The sequence below is a fragment of the Ictidomys tridecemlineatus genome, chromosome 10 (genome assembly GCF_052094955.1).
Source record: "Ictidomys tridecemlineatus isolate mIctTri1 chromosome 10, mIctTri1.hap1, whole genome shotgun sequence".
Classification (NCBI taxonomy): Eukaryota; Metazoa; Chordata; class Mammalia; order Rodentia; family Sciuridae; genus Ictidomys; species Ictidomys tridecemlineatus.
In genome coordinates this window covers 119,497,444-119,508,912 of record NC_135486.1, presented here as the reverse complement: position 1 = coordinate 119,508,912, position 11,469 = coordinate 119,497,444, and the positions used below count along the sequence as shown (strand labels likewise).

The 11,469-nt window shown below is 56.4% G+C and overlaps 1 long non-coding RNA gene across 2 annotated transcripts; it reads left to right on the top strand.

Moving 5' to 3' along the window:
* The first annotated feature begins 262 nt into the window (after window positions 1–262).
* LOC144367479 (uncharacterized) lies at window positions 263–9,637 on the top strand. Of its 2 annotated transcripts, XR_013426897.1 has the most exons (3): window positions 280–1,098; window positions 6,447–6,677; window positions 6,791–9,637. It is a non-coding gene; the product is annotated as an uncharacterized LOC144367479 (long non-coding RNA). The 2 variants fall into 2 exon arrangements; XR_013426896.1 differs by having other exon boundaries at window positions 263–1,098; window positions 6,447–9,637.
* Window positions 9,638–11,469: the final 1,832 nt, after the last annotated feature.

Here is an 11,469-nt window from a genome sequence, read left to right as displayed (position 1 = left end):
CCCTGGGCAGCTGAAGAGTGTGGGGGCCTTATAAAGGGCCTAGAGCAGGAAGCCCCAGTTGACCAAGCAGGAGTCTCTGGGTCTGTCCGATGACAGTCTCAATGGGAACTTCCCAAGATGGCCGTGCTGCAGCAGAAGCTGGGCTGGCGGTCATCCTCAGCATGCTGATGGCCAGAGGGCCACTGTTGTGCCTCAGTAGACCTCACGACCTCCAGGGCCGTCTTCCCTCTGACCCCTGGGGCTGCGTTCCAGCAGGCTCTGCTTTGGCACCTGGGTCCACTGCAGTGGTTAGGTGGTCAGGAGAGAGAGTCAGACAGACAGAACCCCCGGGGTCCACAGGAGGATGGGCCAGCGCCCCCGGGGCTGGGGAGAGCCAGGAGTTTGGGTTTGGCAAGTGACAAAGGCAGCTTCAGAACGAGTTCTCCCAAAGTCCATGCTGCGAACCTGAGAGGACGGACATGTTGGCAACGGCCAGGGGACAGCGCATCGCCAGAAACAGGAGAAAGGCCAAGGTCACTGGTAGGGCATGGGACGACAGCGGTCTCAGACCCAGGACCAGGGCCCGGTGGCTGGCTTGGAAGGCCCACTAGAACCAGTGGGCCTGGTGACAGTCCCTCACTGTCCTGTCTTCCTCTGACATCACCGACTCCGCCTGTCCACTGCAGAGGGTCAGCCAGTGCCCCCAGGGCCACAGAGAAGCAGAACCCAACCTCTGGAGGGACAGGCCGCCGTTAGCTGTCACTTCAAGAAACAGTCGGGAAACCAGAACGTGCTCCTGCCTGGGTGTCCCTGCTCCGCCCTGGCGGCCCCACCAGGCAGCCCTGCCAGCCTGGCCCCCGCTGCCCAGTGCAGTGGACGGGGCTGCAGGATCCGATCAGAGGAGAAAATGAAGCCGGTCTTTGCGTTTACCAGGGCTGCGCTTGCTCAAAGCCGGCTCCTCTCAGAGCTCTGAGGGGCCAAGGACCTGCCCAGGGAGCGTGGCCACACGGCGGCTGCTCCTGGGCTTGACGGACGCGGGGCCTTCACATGAGAAGAGAAGGGTCTTCATGGCACGGAAACGTCTTTAATCGGAGCCGTGTGAGCGCAGGCAGGTTCAAGGTGAGAGGCTTGCTCTTGTACGTCTGCATCTTCCTCTCACTTAGATTAATTCACATTTTAATTGCTTCTCTCCCTGATTGAAGTGCCAGAAAGGAGCACTTCATTCCTTTGATCTCGCGTTCCCCTGAGCGCTGCCAAGGTTAGGCGCCAGTGCTGGGGACTTCGGGAAGGACACGGGGAGGCCAGCATCCCCCGGGGAGCAGTGCGGCTCTCCAGAGCGGGGACAGGCCTGCGGGAACCCCTGAGCCAGGCGAGCTGGTTTCTGCAGGCCGGAGCTGGGAACATCAGGAATTTTTCTTTAAATGGATATGATTTTAGCTGACACGATAATTGCGCCTATTTGTAGGGTGCCGTGAGACTTTGCAGCACGTTTACAGTGTGTGAGGATCAGACCAGGGTAGTTGGCACCAGGACTTTTATTTTTTTTTGGTACTGGGGATTGAACCCAGGGTGCTTCACCACTGAGCCCCGTCCCCAGCCCTTTGTATAGAGACAGGGTCTTGCTGGGTTGCTCAGGGCCTTGCAACGTCCCTGCTGAAGGCTGGCTTTGAACTTGTGATCCTCCTGCCTCGGCCTCCCCAGCCTCTGGGACCATGGTATGTGCTTCTGGGTCCGTTGGATGGTGCCATTTTAAGCCATCCAGGCGGCCAAGGTCGGGTGGAGCTGGCAACAATAAGCCCTTGCTCTGTTCCTTGTGTCACCACCTGTGGTTTTGACCCCTGTTTTGATTCGTATGTTGACAAGAACAGATCCCACGCTGCTGGTCACATGGGGCACCCTAGTCTGCCTGCCCTATTGAGCTACCTTTTCCTCGAGGAGGGAGACAAAATAGTTCTCTTCCAAAAGCTCTGGGACTCTGACGCGGCAGCAGAGGTTCTCGGGCTGCCACTTGTTCAGACTTCCTGTCCCCGCTGTCCCTTCCTGTCCCTTCCTGTCCCTTCCTGTTCCTGTCTGGCCTGGCTCACATCAGTGAGTGTTCTCTTTTCCCTGCCCAGAGTGAGCAAACAGGCAACAAAGTGGTCTTTTTCAATACAAAAGTATCCAGCGGTGTTCCTACGGAACAAGATTTACAGTTCATCTCACAGAAAATCCTGCCCTTATCTGTGGTTTGGCTTTTTGCCATTTCAGTTAGCCACAGAGTTGGCCATAGTCCAAAACGTTGAAGGGCAAAATCCCAGAAACAGATGATAATCCATAAGTCTTGAAGAGTGCGCCATTCTGAGTGTATGATGGAAGTTTGTGCTGTCTCACAGCTTCACACCTGGGACAGGACTCAGTGTATCCATTCTGTATATGGTACCCACCCGTGAGTCACTTAGGAGTTGCCTGGGTTATCAGATCCTGCTTGTGTTCTACTATCCCTTATTTTACCTAATAACCAAAGCACAAGGGTAACAATGTTGATGATTCAGATATTTCAGAAGGTGCTTCCTTGAAGTGAAAGATGAAGTTTCAACACTTAATAAGAAAAATTTTTTAAAAAGGTAAGATCTATCTGGGAAATTGTGAAGAAGAAGAAAATTCTTATTAATTTTGCTGTTGTACCTCAAACTGCAAACGCCACAGCTACAGGGTGTGAGGAGGTATAAACATTCAGGAAAAGTGATAGCTAGTGTTTGGTGCTATTTGTAGGTTCAGGAAACCACTGGGGGTCTTGGGGCATATCTCTAGTGGATTATGGAGCCGCTCTCTGTGGACAGTGGCTCACCTGCTTGGGCAGGTTGTGCCCTGTGCTTTCTGGTCTCACGTCCCAGAGTGCCTATTCCCTGTATTACTTCTTAGTACTGCTATAACAAAGTACCCCAAGCTGGGGGGCTTTAATCAGCAGAAAGTTTTGTCTGCCTATTGTGAAGGTGAGAAGTCCAAACCATGGTGTCATTAGGACCACCCATCCCCCTTGAACCCGGTAGAGGAGAACCCTTCTTGAACTCTTCCTGGCAGCTGCTGGTGGCCATCCACCCTTGACGTCCCTCGGGGTGCAGGGGCAGTGTCCCAAGTCTGCCTGTTTCCTCACAGTGAGCTCCTTATTTCCAATTAAGGCCATGACCACAAGTCCTGGGGCTCAGGACCCGCACACATTATTGTGGAATGGAATCAAACCCAGCACGTTCCCTCATCGTTGGCAACTTCCCGTTCTACCTTGCTGAGGGCTGAGGAGTCCAGTTGACTATGCTTCCTATCAGCCTTTTGGGATCTGTGTAGAGTATGTGGGGTGGGGGCAGCGGTGGGGAGGGGCAGAGGGGAGGACACTGTAGTGTCCAAAGAAGGCGTCAAAGAATTTAAGTATTTTTTTCTGAGCAAAATCACTTCTTTCCCTAAGATGGATCACGCTGCTGGTCTTTAAAGATGAGTTTATTCTTTCTTATGCCATAGTCATTGTTACTGATTCGCTTATTTATTATTATGATATTATTTATTTGAGGCACCAGGGATGGAACCCAGTGCTTAACCACTGAGCCACATCCCCTGGCCTTTTTATTTTTTTATTTAGAGACAGGGTCTCACTAAGTTGCCGTGGCTGGCCTCCAACTTGCCATCCTTCGGTCTTGGCCTCCTGAGTCACTGCTATGGAAAAAAGCACCTACTATGTGTGAGACAGTTTTCATCGTATCAGCTCCTGTGTTTCTCACTACAATGCTGGAAGTTGGATATTGGTTTTTTTCTTTTCAAAGATTTGGTACCGAGGCTCAGAAACGCCTGTGGTGACGCAGGTGTGGCCCTGACTCTCTTTCCATGCTGTCTGCTCCCTTCACGGGCTGCCCAGTCCTTCCCTGGCACTGCTGCCCGCGACTCTCCAGTCCTGGCGCTGCTGATTCTATATGTCTGCACTGCAGGGACTGCACGGGGGCCCGTGGCTGTTGGAATAGATGGCCACAGAGGGGGGCTACGACCCTGCACCCACCCCCTTATAGTCATGGGGCCGGGATTCCAAAATCAGCGTGGGTGGCATTGGCTGTCAGCAGGGCTCTGCGGTTCCAGGGGATCTGTTCCCAGCTGTCCACCTTGGGGTGCCCGTTGGCATTCCCTGGTTTGTGGCTGAAACCACAGGTCCTGCCGGTCTCTGCCCGGGCGGGTGAAATCCGTCTCCTGTCTCTACTGCCCCTTCATTCCCATCTTGAGCTCTTTAGCTTATCACATCTGCAGTCTCTTGGCTTCCAGGCAATGGGGGGTCTTTGGGGGCCACCCTGTCTGCCCTTTGGCTGTGGCTTGTCAACACAGAGGTCCTGGTCCTTCTAAACCCCAGCTTGAGTGGGCTAAGTGGGGAGAGGAGAGGAGAGGTCCCTGTGGGTGGCCTGCTGAGAAGACGGCCACTAGGCCACTCCTAAGAGGCTCCCGGGAGCCCTCTCTGTCTGGGTCTTACAAAATGGTCACAGTAAAGCCGGTGTATAAATGGGCAGGGACACCCCGCGGGGAGGACGCGCAGGCTGTCTGGGGTGGTGGATAGCTGCTCCGAGCCTCCAGGACCTCATACCACGGAGGCCTTGCAGAGCTGCCATGAGGAACGATCGTCCTACGGGGAAGAGAACTCCTCAGAGTGGGAGGCAGGGGCAGGACGCCTGTTCACTGGCCAGTGGCTGGCTGGGGATCACGCTTCTCGCTGCAGGAGGGGAATCAGCAACCCCACAGATGACAGCCACTGTCACGTAGCTGGGTCACCAGTGCCCAGGTGAAACATCCCTAAATGTCCATGGGAGCCTCCTGCGACAGCACCTGGGGTTGGCGACCTTTCCGCCCCTTTCTGTTTGAAGCCTCTTCAGTGGAAGTCGATTTCATCCTATTGGCCACGAAGCACAAGGCAGTTTTGCTCTGGGTGTTTCTAGGGTTATGTGGCCTGGGGTCCGTGACAAGTCCCAGAACAGCTTCCGGGTGTGAGGGTGCCTTTGAAGCTCTGACCCAGGTGAGGCTGCCCCTGCTCACTAGCGCTTGTCACACTGTGGCCCGGGGGCCACACCTGGGGAGAAAGCAGCTGGGACAGGCCCAGGCCTTGGAGTCAGGATGCCCTGCTCTTCTGTGGCCCTGGGACCCCTTCGCTGTGATGGGAGGAGAGAATGATTTTTGATCCAAACTGTGACCCTTTCAAGAGCAATGGGGGCTACCACGGATAAGGGGAACGCTCAGTGCCGCTCTGGACTCTTGGTCTGTCGACCTCTGGGTGACCGGTTCTTCCCCTCACTGGCCCTGGGCAGTGCCTTGTGGTGGGGGTGACCCAGGAAGTTCAGGCTGCAGAGAGAGGGGACGAGGGAGGCTAGAGGACAGTGGCTCTTGTCACGTCGGGGGCTGGTGGAGGCCCACGGCCTGCCCTGCGGAGCCCGTCCCTGCCAGTCCCCAGCAGCTCTCCTCTCCTCTCCTCTGCCTCCCGACGCCTCGTCCTTGAGGTGACTGAGGGTCCTGGGGGGCGGGGGCTGGTGCCACAGGACGACTGCAACTTTGAGCTGTCACTTGCGAGTTCACGGGGGGCTGCTGCAGACCTCGCCTCCATGTCGAAGGACGCACCTGGAAAGGGATCTTCCCCCACCGGCAGCTGATTTATGGAGGGCGAGTTCCGACGTGAGGCCCTCTTGGGTGCGCACGCAGGTGGATCTGTGCTGTTTGGGTGAAGAGGGGGGAACTAGAGAGACCCTGAGTGGGTGGAGGAGGCAGGAGAGAGGAACGGAGGGCGAGGAAGAGAGAGGCAGAGGAGGAGAGGAGAGGGAAGGAGGGGAGGGAGGGAGGAGTCTGGCCCGGGAACCCTGCAGGTCGGGGCGAGGTGGGTCTGGGAGGCGGGCTCTGTCTGGGAGGACTTGACTGCTGGGACTCAGGGCTCTGTGTCCTGTTCTGTGCACCACGTGCACCTGGGAACGTCTAGGGCTAATTCCCCCGTTACCCGGGGCCTGAGGGCCACAGCCAGTGGCTCCATGTGATCAGTGAGTTCTCCTGGCTCCCAGCCCAGTGTCACCAACCTCCTTCACTGTCCTTAGAACAAGAGTGTCTGGGGGGCAAAGAAGGCAGACCCTGTCTGTGCCCCTGTGAGCCACCACTCGCGTCAAGGCCACCTCAGAGAACAAACCGGAGCCAACCCAACCCCCCAAGGGCCCTTTGCAATTCAAAAGAGCCCAAGGCTGCCCTCGGGAACCCCTGGGGGCCCCAGACCGCCAATCAAGGCAGCTCAGGTCTGACTTCCACAGTCCTGGGTCTGAGAATGAGGAGAGGGTCCGGTGAGAAAGGGACACCCCCACGCCCAGACTCATCTGGTCATCTCTGGGGTTTGGCTGGACTCACCACTGTGTTTTAATAAGTCTGACGGATACGTCAGAAGCTCTTTGAAAACGAACGTCATTTCACTTCTTGCCTCTGGTTTTTCTTTTCAGAGTTAAGACTCCCTCAATTTCCTTTCATGCCCAAATAGAGGAAGATCTATTTCCGGTGGTTTGTCTCTGATCCTGTCCCACAGAGGAAAGCTGGAAAGGTCAAGAAGGCCCTGGACGGCCGTCAGCTCCCCGCTGCCCGTGTCCTCCAGCCCATGGGCCACTCAGCCGGCTGCTCCGCGCCACTGCTCGGAGTTGGCGCTGTCCCCAGCCTCATGTCTTCATTTCCTCCCCGTGAGTAATGGCCTTCATTAGAGTCTCTGTGACGACGGCAGCCTTCCCTGCAAAGTGCTGCCAAAATGACGTCCCTGAAACATCGTTCTCATTCTGTCCGCGCTTCTCTCCAGACCCTCGCTCTAGGAAGCCGTGCCAACAGGTCACCGTGGGGTCCGGCTGGAGGCCTCCTGACTGGAGCCCGCCTCCATGCCCAAAGGGCGGCCTCCCTTGGCAGGAATCTTGCTCTTGTCCCTTCAAAGACCAGCTGAGAACCCAGCCTCCCCGACTCCTCTTTTGTAGCCTCTCTGTGTCCCCTTGTGTTTCTGGGTCCTTTGTCCCTCCCTGTTCCTCCTGTCCCCGAGTGGGCCAGGGTGCAGCCACCCCGCCCATCCCCTGGATCTGGCTGGGCCCCTCCTGCTGCGAGCCTCAGAAGCACGGGGCCAGGGTTTCGGACTTTAATCACCTTCCCGGTCATTCTTACTACATCCACTAACATTAAAACAAACAAACAAAACCCCCACAAAACTATTCTGGACCAAAATAATGTTTCCCAGCATTCTCCTGCAGTCCCTGGGTCTGCCAAAGCTCAGTGATTAATGATAATTCATCAGGTTGGGGCAAAACGGGGGGCTGCTCCTCCCTGCCTGGGAGGGCTGGTCACCCCACCCCGCTGTCCTGCACACTGAGTGGGCGGAGGGCTGTCGCAGGCCGTGTTTCCCACTGGAACCCCAGAAATGGTCACCAACCCACCAGCTATGTAGCCCAGGTGGCCCTGCCGGGGGCACTGGCCTGGTGTTCCACTGTCCCCTACTCCATCAAGATGTCCACCACCCGCAGGCTGTGACACCTGTTATCAAAACCCGCATGCTTCAGAGCCAAGGGCGGAGCCTCCTGGGTGGGGACCCAGCAAGGAAGCCATCATGCTCAGAAGACCCCTGAGCCCCGCTCCTCACTACTTGGGGCACCTGCCGACCCCCGGCTCTGGCTCCCTGCTGTGGGTCCACTCCTGCTTCTCCTGTGGACCACCAGGTTGCCCCCGACCCCTGCACTGTCCCTGCTCAGCCTGTTTTGACTTTTATCCCTATTCTTCATGGGAATCCTTCCACTCTGGCCTGCTGAGGTCCCCCTTACCCAGGGACTTCTCAGGCCTTCATCTGTCCTAGGTCCAGGCCTCGTCTCCACCCATCCTGGGTGCATGGACAAGGCGATGACAGGCCTCAGTATTACCACTCAGCTGCCGCGACTTCCTGCAAAAGGAAACCATCAGCAGGGTAACCATCGCCACGGTAACCGTCGCCGTGGCAACTGTCACCACGTAGCCTGCAGCTCACTTCCCCTCGCACCCCTGTTTTGGCAACACTGGCTCCGCCCGTCCCTCCCGCCCGTCCCTCGGCGTGGCCACTTTCTCTGTACCTGCAGCGTGCTCTCGCCCTTCCTGGGCCAGCGTGGCTCCCGGGCTCACCCCCACGCTGCCCCTCACACATCCCGAGAGCCCTGTCCCCACCTCCCCTCCCAGCTGTCTGGGAAAACAGCTCCACTTTCAGCCGGCAGCGGACATGGCTGGAGGTGGCCAGGCCACCGGGTGGACAGGTCTCCCTGTAAATCAGGTCTGTGGTTTCCAGCTGGACCTCAGCACCACGCAGCGCCCCCATTTCACTTCAAGTCAGCACCTCGGCCCCTCGGGCCTCCCAGAGCCCTGTCTTCCCTCCACCCTCTTCTTTCATTGAGAACACAGAGGCAGTGGAAGAAGTGGCCGGCCGCCGCCCTCTGGTCACTGACCTGGCTGTGTGTACGTCTGTCCCTGCCTGGCTTCCTTATGAAGTGGGTGAGCCGGTCTGAGTTGGAGGCCACCCCTTGAGCACACTCCTCCTGAAGGCGCCCTGTTCTCTCTGCCGCTGGCCTTCTCCCTCTTTCCAGAGCCATTTCTGCCAGCTTACGCGGATGTCATGCCTCACATACTTTTCATTTTGTTTCATTTTTTTCCTTGTTGGGGACAAACCCTGGGCCTTATGTGTGGTGGCCAGGGCTCTGCCCCTGAGCAGCTTCTCTGCCCGAGCTGGCCAGGTTGTAAACATGCCGCCCTGGGGCCAGTGCTGTTCTTCCTCACCACCCCATGCTCTGCCCCCTCACAGCCACAGTCATCCACATTGTCATCTCACCAAAGTGTCTCATGGCTTCTCTTCAAGCCACCGCCACCCCGGGCTTTCTGTTCACCCATGGAGACTGCTTTTGCCCAAAGTTGGCAGGAATCTTGCTCTTGTCCCTTCAACCCCAAGGCCACCAGCATGTAGGCCCCCTACTCCTGCCTACGTGTCCACTGAAGTCCTGGGTCACCGTGTTCTGCTGGTTCCTCAGTGACCTCAGCCGGTTATTAGTAGCCCAGACCCCAAAGCCAGATCGCCTGGTCCTGGCTCGAGGGTGACGGCTTGGGAGTGACGGCTCTCCCTGCACATCTTTGCATGGCCGCAGGTCTCCTGCCTCACTCCTTGACTTGAGTCTGGTCTCTACTTAAAGGCCACCTGACCAGAAGCCTCTTCCCGGGCCTCCTGGTCCGGTCAGTCCAGCACACCTCCCTGGCCTACCATCCTAGTGGCGTAGAGCGGGGGTCCCCCAGAACTCCACTCCTGGTCACAGCGCGTGCTCCCAGAGGGAGCAAGTGCATGGAGGAACAGAGGACTGAGCCGTGTGCGCGGGGTGGCTGTGGGCGCATCAGGAGCTGGTGCCTGCGTGCGGGCATGTGGCCCCACCTGTCCTGGAGCCAGGGACACAGAATCAGAGGGCCCTCCCGTGCCTTTCCTCCCCTCACCACCTCCAAGGTCCAGCTCCAGGCCGTGAGATGGGAGTCCAATCAATACTACATGCGTGAATGGGGCGGATGAGCCGCTGGCCATGAACTTCCCTGGCTTTGAGGTGGTGACAAGTTGACAATATGAGCATATGTGTTCTGACCAATAAAAGTCTTTCCATTGGGAAATAAATCAAGAGGCTCCATCAGGATGGCCGCGTGTCCTGGGACGTGGGACTGCGGTTTTAAAGCTGATCTTCCGGCCCTGACCCTCCCCTCACCCCCGGCCCCACTGCCCAACTCAAGCTTGTCCAGCTTTGGACCATTTGCACTTCCTGCCTTAATTTGATTAGCGACAGATGCTATTATCTGAGGAAATCTAAATTGCCTCTTCCTGTGCTAATGAACTACTGTACCAAGTGCGTGGGGATTCGAGAACAAGATAGATTTATTAATGAGCGGCTAATTAAAGGGACAGTTACAGAGTTCTTGGGGAGGGTGGTGGTGGGGGCAATGTTTCTATTTCTTATAAAGATTGACGCTTTTTAATGACAAAATGAAAATGTTGTACATCTAGTCTAAAATTTTAAATGCCATAATTCAGAAACAGAATGAAGAGCTAAGTTTAATTAAATGCGATAGAATGTGACACTTGGTCCTGGTTGAGGTTGGGGACTGGGGCCTGTCCGTCACTGTCCTCTCCCAGCCGTCCCTGTGGTAGCCCCATGGCCGTGCCTTTCATCGGGCATGGTCCTGCCAGCCCAGCTCAGAAACCAACAAGTTCCTCCCACGCTGGCAGGGAGGCCCCCCTGCAGCGCTGAGCCAGGGACAGGCTTGTGATAATGACCGCTCTTGTCCCTGCACACAGAGCCTCCCACACACCAGCGGGCACAATACAAACAGATGAGCTCACTGACACCAGCCATGGGCTTGGATCTGGAATGTTCCCCCACAGGCCCGTGCGCTGAAGGCCGGTCCTCAGGGTGGCTCTGTTGGGTACACTGAGGCCTCGGGGCTTGTCCTTAAAGGGGATAGTAGGACCCTGGACTCTTACTCTTCCTCTCTTCTGATCCGGGCCATGATTGGGTGGCTCTGCTTTGCCACACGCTCCTGCCATAAGGTGTCACCTCTTCACAGGTTCAGAGACACCCAGGATTGGAACTTCCCAAACGGTAAGCCAGAATAAACCTTTTATCTTTATAAGTTAATTATCGCAGGTATTTTTCTTACAAGAGCAGGAAGCTCCCTAGTGCAATCCTGAGTCTCCACATTATCTTCCTTGGGGTGAGAACACCGTGCGGGCTGGAGTGGTGGGATCGTGGCCAGGCGGTAGCTACGTTTAGGCTGTGGAAGGCAGGAAGGCAGTCAGTGGCTTGGCTTGCTAATGTGAGCTGATCTAATCAATGTTCCCATCTTTCTTGTGTTGGGAGAAGAAGGGCGGAAATGCTGTGGAGATGGGTTGGTGGTCTACAGCGCGGAATCAGAGCTGACCTCAGCACCAGCACCCTGGAAACCACGACTCCGTCTTCCAGGAAATCTGAGCGTCTCTGCACAAGCTGCTGACAGCCAGTGTCCCTGGGAAGTGGAGCCTATCATGGTGGCCACCACGGACTGAAAGGTTTTTCTCCTGTTGAAGTGAAACGAGGGCTCTGTATTACTCTACCGAGAGGGCTCGAGAAGGGGATGCCACCACGCCCATCAGTGCTTGCCACAGCACTGCAAAGAAGGAGCTCATTACGAAGCTGTTTGCCTGGGTGGGTCGGCCACAGCAGAGCACCCACTGGAATGAGCTGGAGAACTAAGTTATCTTCAGTGCCGATGATCCATTTATTTTTAAAAGTATTCTCTAAATGCTCTCTTGCACCCCAGCTGCCTTCGATGGGGAGTAAAATGGGTTTGCATCTCTCTGCATCTCTACCCATGCAGGGCTGAGGGTGCTGGGCAGGAGAAGCGGCTATTTCTTCACTCTTGTTACCCAAATGTACTCTTTAGTGACTGGTTCTTTTGCAGAGGCTCTGGAGTGAA